The 9223-nt window shown below is 37.9% G+C and overlaps 1 protein-coding gene across 1 annotated transcript in view; it reads left to right on the top strand.

Moving 5' to 3' along the window:
- NGLY1 (N-glycanase 1) overlaps positions 1-8652 on the top strand; it is a 36728-nt gene extending 28076 nt beyond the window's left edge. The window contains exons 13-15 of the mRNA XM_079299654.1: positions 454-496; positions 1055-4526; positions 7945-8652. The gene's annotated coding sequence lies outside the window, so the exon portion shown is untranslated. The remainder of the gene's footprint in view (positions 1-453; positions 497-1054; positions 4527-7944) is intronic.
- Positions 8653-9223: the final 571 nt, after the last annotated feature.

Below are 9223 nucleotides of genomic sequence, written 5' to 3'. Positions count from 1 at the left end.
CCTGACAACATTATTAGTCATATAAATTCTTCCTCTACACTTCAAAGTCTGTCTTTCATAATGTTATTTTTAAAATATAAATCCATTTGATTTTTTTTATTAAGGGTGAAGCCCCAGAGTTCATATTCAGTGCAATAGACATTGCAATTTTTCTTAACTATGCACTATAACTATATATTCTGCAACTTCATTTTGTAGTTATGTCACATTTTAAGGCTTGCTAGTAATTCATATTACACTAGCTTATGGATAAAAAAAAATTTTATTGAGTAACAGAAAGATATGAAGAAATGGGATTTCAACCAGACACAACATAAGAATAACTTTCTGAACACACAGAAACCTTACATGCATTTCTGGCCCACAGAAACAAAATCTATGATAGGAAGCAGGCTAAGAAACACTTGCCAGAATACATTTACCTTTTCTACTATTGATTTATTTTACATACAGGACTGATTACCAATTGTGAGGAAATCCAACATTTTCTAAGTAAGTATTCAGTGAAAATACAAAATCCATCTGTGAACAGAGAATGGAGGCAACAGTGCAAGAGTGACTGGAAGATTTTGATGTGGAAAAAATGAAATATTGTATTAATTTCTAAAGAACATGAGATTTACTGGCATGTGATAACCAATTCTGGGAAAATCAACTAGAACCTATTCTGTTCCAAGGATTTAATGTTAAATGCATAACTGAGGAATATTTTATTGGAAAAGTTGTATAGAAGGGACACTCCAGCCATGTAGTGTTAATTGTGGGTGGAGCAGGAGTAACTGAGCAGAACTGGTCAGTGGATTTTGCATTTGACACAGATGAGAATGAGAAAACCAGGACTAGCATTACATATTAGCATTACCTTTTTAGTGGTGAGGTGGAGAGACTCTACAGTGAGGCATAAGCAGATGCCTTGTCCATCTTTTGGAAGATTCCTTTGTTCAATGTGTGATATCAGCTGTCTCCTGGGATAACCCTCACTGTTGTCTTCACTCTTAAAAGCCCTTTCAAATTTCCCTTTTTCTAAATAAGTAATTTTTCTCCTTTGAAGCAGTGTCTGCAGTGGCAATCAAGGCAACTTCCCAGTGACTCATAGGTAAGATCTGGAGACTTCTGCACTATCCCTGGGTTCTGTCCTTTTCTCTCTTCCCTGGTGTGTCACAGGCTGGTACCCCAACCCCTTGCAGCCTCCATATGTTCCCTAGTGCTAACAGCTGCTGTTCCCTTTCTGCTGGGCAGTGGGAGAAGCTGTGAAGATGACAGTAGCATGGTCTGCTGAGGGAGTTCTTTGAATGTGGTCCTCTAAATCAACCACAGTCTTCATTGTTGGAAGATTTTGTTCGTCACTTTTATAATTTTATTTCCTACCTGCTTTTTGTTTTGTGTAACTGTGTCGCCCCTCTCCCTGGGGCATATTCATAGGACAACTGAAGCCTCAGACCCTATCATTCCAGTAGTGCATCCCTCACTGGTATCCTCCTATGTTCCCAGTCTTGTTCTGGTTCCCAGCAAGTCTACTGCCCACCAAGAGTAGCAACATAGGCAAGCTGCAATCCTGGTAATGTGGACATTTCCTCACATCATTGTGAGACCCACTGTCATCCAGGAGCCAGAGAGGTGATGGAGGTGTTGTAGGGCCCTCAAAGCAGGGGGAAGTGAAGGAACAGCCATTTTAAGGGAAGAGTTTTAGGACCAACATTACAACCTTGTGTTTTGGTATGTTTATGCATATAGTTCAAAAGGACAACAAGACTCCTGACCAAATTAAATAAGCAGATTTTGCTTAATGGGAAGGTTTTCTCCACACCTCACAGAAACATTACAGAAGGACAACTGAAGGAATTGCCGTGGAAATTCAAAGAACTGAATGAATGACTATACATTTAGTTTGCTTGCTGTGCTACAGGTATCTCTTGTAAGGTTATGAATGCTGTTTATATTCAATTTAACTCCAGAGAATAACCCAAACAAATACTGAATTGAGAATAATATTTTTATTTCATGTCTTTTTGAAAGATTAACTATTGCTTTTTATGAATGTGCAAAGACCTGTTGGAGTAGGAATGCAAAGCACAGCATTCACCCCATTAATATGCTAATTATTTTGAGGGAATTGAAAAAGTAGTTTCACCTATTTTATTTGCATGTCCCTGCTAGTCTGTTACAGAACCTGTTAAGCCACCATGCCCATGGCATAGTTAACAACCCTGGAGGAGCATCAGCCTTAGGGATCGTGGGATGTCCCACCATGTACAGCATGGGAGTAGCATAGGTCAGGGGTGGGATGACAGGCACTGCAATCTCGCTGTTTGTGAAACACAGAAAGTGATCACAAATTAGGGCAGATTTAAGCATTAGGCAGGAGCTGGAGGAAGGCGTGGGAGTGCTGTGTTTCTCTTGTACACTCCTCTCTGTCTTGGACTGGGCAGCTTGGGAGTGCTGTGTGCTGTGCTGGCTGAGGAGATGTTTGGCTTTGTGGCTAAAAGCAGTCATGCTGGTTTGGTGAAGCAGCTCAGAGCTGAAGCATGTTCCATGGGTTATGTGTGAGTGCTGCAGCTTGTGCTACGTTCCCATGGGTTGGTTAATGTTCCTGCTCTATGGCCTGTGACTGTGCTCTGTCTTTTATCAGAGAGTTGGTGTGGCTCTGGCTTTGCTGTACTTCAACAGCTATCAGGAAAGAAAGCATTGTTTGCTCTGAATTCTCTTCAATTCTGCACAGCAACTCAAAACTAGTACCTTTAATTATTTGGGAGAATGGACTGTTTGATTAGGAAGCTGAGGAAAGCTATGATTTGAGAATCAAATGGTGCAAAGAACCACATGTACACAATTGATCTCTTAAACTTTATCTATTCTGTGACTTCAGGTAATTTCATTGTGCTTTTAGCTTTTATGCCAATGTGCTCTCTTGCATCATCATTATCTGTGTCCCAGAGTCCAACATACTTTGGGAGAAATGATAGAAAATAATGAGCAATTGAAAAAAAAACAGGTTAGCAAACCAGTGGAATTCTCATGCATGAGAATTAACAAGTGACTTTTTAATAAGCTAACTGTAAGATGAAGAGTAAAAAAGGAGCTTCCATGCTTCTTATCATGAGTCACAAGAGAAATGAACTCAGCAGAAAAATGTCATGTTTCAGTAGTGTGTCCAACATGTCTCAAAGGGTACAGGAACGTAAAAGAATCTGTAATAATACATCTGTCTTTTCCAAAGAACTAACGTTAGTACTGGTTCCAAAGTAAATGGAATTCTGACACAGTTAGTGTCAAATAGTTTTAAAACCTGCTAGAAAATACATTGATACATAAACCCCATTTTCTAATTTAAGACACATTAGAGGAAGGAAAATGTTGAATGGGATGGAAACTGATACTATGTTGAAATTGTTGGGTAATGTGTATTGCCTTTTCATGAAAACCTGACAAATTCATTGCAATTATTACATGGAAATCGAAGAATGTGAGCAGCAGTAAAAACCAAGGTAAAAGGAGCCACACTACTTTCAGATAAATTTCAAGAGCTTCAGAGCTTCCCACTCTTCAAAGGTTTTCTGCAATAAAAGCTTTCAGCAGAGGAGCATATGTGGAATAAAAAAAGCTCAGTAAAAGCCAACTAAATGAAAAGGAAGGTGAGTTGTTATTACAGTTCTATAGCATGATGGTAAAAACTTTGCTATGAGCTGACTATGAGGCACAGTACAGGAAATGTATTCTCCCTAGTTGTTATCAAGGAACACAGGGTATCACTAAATTGTTCCTTGCAAAATTATTTTTAAAAAATGAGGAATGTGATTATAGTATAACAGTTAACAGATTTGTTGCAAAAATAGATATGTCTGCCTTTTTTGACACTTAGGTTTGTCAGTAAGATAAAACATACAATACCTTTGCTTCATAGTTTGCAAGAAATGAAGAAATACTTTAAAATAACTTCATTGATGAAAAACATTTTTCTTTACTGTTCTGCAAGTTAAATCCATAGTAGATTTCAATAAGAAATGTATAAAATGATGAGGACTACAGTGTCCATATTGTTTGGGTTAAAAACCCCCACAGGTATATGTATATCAAAGCAATTATTTTTAACACATCCTGTAGAAGAAAACCTTTATTTTAGAACATTAAAGTGAATTCACAAATTGCTAAAGTACGTATATTCAATGCCATTCAAAAAACTATTTTCCTTCTTCACAGGTGACAGCCAGGAATCCTAAATCAAAGAAAGAAATGCTGTGATCAGGATGCAGCTTTCTGAGGTGCTTAGAAATGGAAAGATGCTTTTGGAAACCATGCTGGACTGAAGAATTAGACTGAAATTCCCAGACTCAAACAAAATTATGGCATAGCAAAGTCCTGGCTAAATGATGCCTAAGCAGTCAAACACATTGTCCTGGCCATTACTAAAAGCTGTTGGCTCTGTGATTTCTGCTACTTCTTTCTACCAGCAGTGGCTGCAGTCATAGTGAGCAAGAGGCGTATAAGAACCACTGATCTGGATGATTTTACTTCATCTGAAAACTGAGGTAATGTGTTCTTACATTTCTCTAAAAAAAAATAGGAGTGCACTAAGGAGCATGAAGAATCTACAGAGCTGATTGGAGCAATGTAAGGTACATGATGGAAAGAGAATATAAGCAATGTTAGTTGGGTAAAAATAGAACAGGAGACCATAACCTAAACATAATATCATATTTAATGTGTTGCATTTGGTGCTTTATTTACTCATTCTCCTAATAAATGCTAAGCAGAAACACCACTATTGAAAAAAATCATGAAGGACAGCTGTTTGGTATCTGGGAGAGAAACATTCAATAACAGCCAGAAGTACCACTGCATTGAAGGACCTAAATGGATAACAGAAGTTTTCTTATAAGTTTCTGATCATCTTTGCTTAATAATAATATTGCCTAAGGAAAATAGAAGAGTGCATGAAGGAGCTAGCAGTGGCCATTTTAAAATATTGCTTGCCCAATCATCCATGCTGTTGAATTACACAACTCCTACTGAAATAAATAGGAACTGCTGCTGCCGAGCCTTGTTATAAATGAAGCCACCTGAGAAATTGTTGAATAGCTGATCTGTAACAAGTAGTTGTAAGGGAGTTTTAAATTCAGATAATGCTTATGGTGAAGTGGGTGGCTGAGTCTTGTGTACATTTTACCTGTTTAGCTATACCCTTTATCAATATTTTTAAGTTGAAGAGAACATCTTATTTTTGTAATTCCTTTCTCAAAAGCCTTAGAATAATCTGCTGACATAGGTTATGTGAAACAATGCATTAAAGCAAAGATAATTATTCGTAAACAGGTTACTGGAAAGAGTAATAACTTAAATCAGCTAGAAAAGAATACTCACAAATCAGTATTATTGTATAAACTTCCTTTTCTAAACTGCCTTGTAATTGTCAGAAGAACATGATGAGCACATTCCCTATGCTGTGGGCTATAAAAGGGTAATTCAAATTTTAGGCTATCTAGTACCAAATCAAAAACACCATGGTCTAGTAATTCAAAGCACTAAGTCAGTGTAAACTCAAACTTCCAGTACAAATTTACTCTAAGGGATTCTCTATTAATTTGTTGGATAGCTACATGTAAACTTTCTGTCTGTGGTTCTGCTATTCTGTGCCTAATTGAACTTTTCATAGTTACCTCTGACTTTTCTTTTTGTAACTACTTGTCTTCCCCACTTTTGTGCTCAGGTGTGTTGTTAGCTGATGTCCTCATGGTGTCTACCCTGTCCTCTTTCAGAACGATGTTGGCAGGTCATTCACTCAACTCTTTTGTTGCTCTTTGCCTCAGATATTCATTTGTTCAAGTATTCCAAAACTTGTGGCCTCCTTCTCTTTTTGCCTTTGACCTCAGCATAAACCATGTGGGTGCACTGGCCACACTTTATTGACATGCTCTGCCTCAGTGGAGATTGAGCCATCTGCCTCTCTTGGGTCTTTTTTTGAGACTTTTCCCTTCTTTGGTTACCACAAAAACCACACAGCTCCCTTCTGAGAACAAGAATGTAAAAGCACACCCTGACCTAGTCATCATTGATTCTAGTCACAACTGGTGGTTCAAAGAAGCTGTGCAGAAAAACTTGCCCTTTCTGTTTCCTCATCACAATAAGTCAAAGCATTATGTGTCAGAAGTGGTTGAATTTTAGCTCAAGAGAGCAAAGTACCATCTCTTTAGATATTTCCCAGAATAGTGGGCTTCTCTGCTGTCTACATACTCATCACTTTCCCCCATGATTCAACATATCCACACGTGCCTTGTATAGAAACAACTCCTTCACCTTCCTGTCATTCCAGGAATGAGTAGACATGACCTTCTGCTATTATGAAGCAGTCTTGATACTTACTCAAAATATATCATGGATTTCTGTCTGGGAAACTGTAGAAACACACTGGAAATTGTACCTTCAATGAGCAAGGAGAGTCTTGCTGGGTACTAATAAATTGCTGCTCACATTTTCACATTTTCTTCCCCAAACAAGCTGTTTGCATTCTCCACAGTGATTAACAGTGCCATAATGCAGCTGATGATTCCCAGCCTCCAAATCACAGCAATCTCCTCACAGCTCAATATAACTGCTGTGATGGCCACTGCTATGTCATGTATGTTCAGCACAGACCTGAAAATACATTACCTTCCTCATTCTGTGCTTTTTCCATTGTTTTTGTCCCTCCAGGCATTTGCATCTTTTCTGACTGCCACCAATCCTTCTAAAAGACTCGGATGGTAGTAGCATGGATAGTAATTAAATTCTATTCATGTTGAGAATTCCTCCCAGTACAGCCAGCTCAGCTCCCCCTGCTTCAACTCTACATGCAACTTCTCTTTCTGTGTGTGGTCACTGCACAAAGGAGCTTTGTCCTATGGAATTCTGATAGAAATATATTTAGTTTCTATGACCAGCCTCTGCTAATTGAACAAAGAGGTTTGAGATACAGTTGTGTAAGAACACATGACCTAGCTAAATTTATGTTGTTAGGTGATCCAGCCATGGGTAGACTTTTCTTGAATACTTTGGAACCATCACCTGAAGCTCATTCACAGTCAGTACAAGTATGTTGGTCACTCGCATATTGTACTGCCTACTACTCAATAATTTGGGCAATTATTTCAAAATTACATTAATGTATTATAATGAAATTTTAAAATGCAGTAGAATATGGAAATTACTTCATTGTGAGTGTAAATATTTAATATTAAAATATGCAATGTTTGTTTGTACCTCATTACAACCACATACAATGTGAAATGCATAATGTAATGGGCATCTACTTAGTTTCATAAATATTTTAGCACAAAATTACACTTTTTTCCTGTATAGTTTGCAGAAATAGGAGAGCTGTTATCAGTCATTTAAGTGAGTGCTTGTATCTGAGTATGCTCACAGATTAGATACATGTACATAGTTTCACAAATAGTCATATTTAAATCTGAGTCCAGAAAAGCCACATAGAAGGAAAAGGTTTTATTTGATAGTAAGTAAACTAGAAGCAGCAAATAACTTAGAACAGATGGGAAGTTTGTACATACCAAGTATAAAAATACTTAAAGACCATACATACAGCTGTCTTACTGCTAAAATGATTGAACACAAAGTAGTATTACAATAAATATTTTGCTTACTAAAAGCAGTAGTGAAACTGGTTTAAGTAGATCATTGTTTTGAAAGCCTGTAGGGTACTTCTGTTTATGTTATGGTCTACAACTATGAGGACAAGTAAATCTCTGATGAATTGAAATAGGACTTTGTGTGTACTATCCCAAGGGCATTATTAATTTAAAATGTCACACAGTAAGTGTGAAGTATTTGACATGAACTGGTATGCATGATTTAGGCAAGTTGCATCTAGTAAAGTAATTCCACTCCTATCAAAATGTTATGGCACTTGAATTTGATTCATGCTCAAATCTACTTCTATGTTTGTTTTAACAGGGATCTCTTTAAATGTGATGAGCAATCTCATTTCACAGCTTCACCTCTGCAGTTCACAGAAGCAGCTGCTTTTAGTCTCGTGAGAACTTTTTCCCACAATCCTACACAACTAGCAATTGTCATTGTGCAACCACTCAGCACACACATAGAAGTATTAGAGATAAAGCCAACATCAACAATAAGCCAGTAACATGCTCTGCAGCTGGTGTAGGATGAGAATTAAATAAAATCCAACCTGGACAAAGTAATTTCAAAGACTAAAGAAAATGCTTGGGGGGAATGCCAGCATTTCCTCATAAATCTGCTCCAGCGTGACACAGACTGAACATGTCTGACCATGCATGTGCAAAGATCAGTAACTGCCAAGAAGAAACTCCCTGTCTCTATCTGTCTCTCTCTAATATATATATGGAATTGGCTGCCTTCAAGTTAGATTGCTATCTTCTGCTTGGCTCACATTGCAAAAGGCAGGCTTCCCACACTAAGGACAGCCTATTTACTAAACAGCTGGAGCTAATGAGAGCATAGAACACTGAGGTTTGGGACTCACTCTGTTTTTGCTGAATACAGTAATGCTCCTCTAACAATGCAAAAAGCTTTGAACAGATGCACTCCTTCTGTTTTCTGTGATCCTCACAGTATTCATTGCAGTAGTTCACTGTACGTGATTCATTTTAGAGTATCCTACATATAAATTTCAGATTTTGGGGGTGGGGGGGGGAGAAATCAATGTGGTTCTAATCAGCGAGCTCAAAATTCTGAAGCACTAGGCAGAACCATGCTAGTGTTACTTCTGGTTCTGCAAGAAGCACTCTTTATCTTGCCAAAAGTAGAGGAAAACACAGCCTACAGCTCAGAGGTACACGCAGCTGGCAATAATAGTACAGATAACTTACTGTCCCTTCTAGGCAGATGCCATTATTTTCCATAATCCTTGTGCAGCACTTAGATATTAGTTTAATAGCTTCCTTAGAAACTGGCAGAGTAAAATTATGCTAAATAAGCAATGTTTACTAGAGATTCTTCTGATCCTTCCCTTGAGGCATAATTGAGTATTACAACTGACTCCTCAAAAGTGACTGCTCCATTTCCAATCACTTTACTCCTTAGGAAAAGCATTTTGCAAAAGGAAAAACCTTATTGCTCTTCCTTTGAAATGGTTCTGTGAGTTGTCTACTGCCTCAGATGCAGTGTTCCTACTAATCCCTCCTTTTGAGCCTTTACATTCTTAATAATTCAAGGAGTGGAACAGGCTGAACTAGGTAGTTCCTTTGCATTT

This window comes from Erithacus rubecula (assembly GCF_903797595.1).
Source record: "Erithacus rubecula genome assembly, chromosome: 3".
Lineage (NCBI taxonomy): Eukaryota > Metazoa > Chordata > Aves > Passeriformes > Muscicapidae > Erithacus > Erithacus rubecula.
Note: the sequence above shows the minus strand (reverse complement) of the source record. Positions and strands in the feature narration are given on the sequence as shown.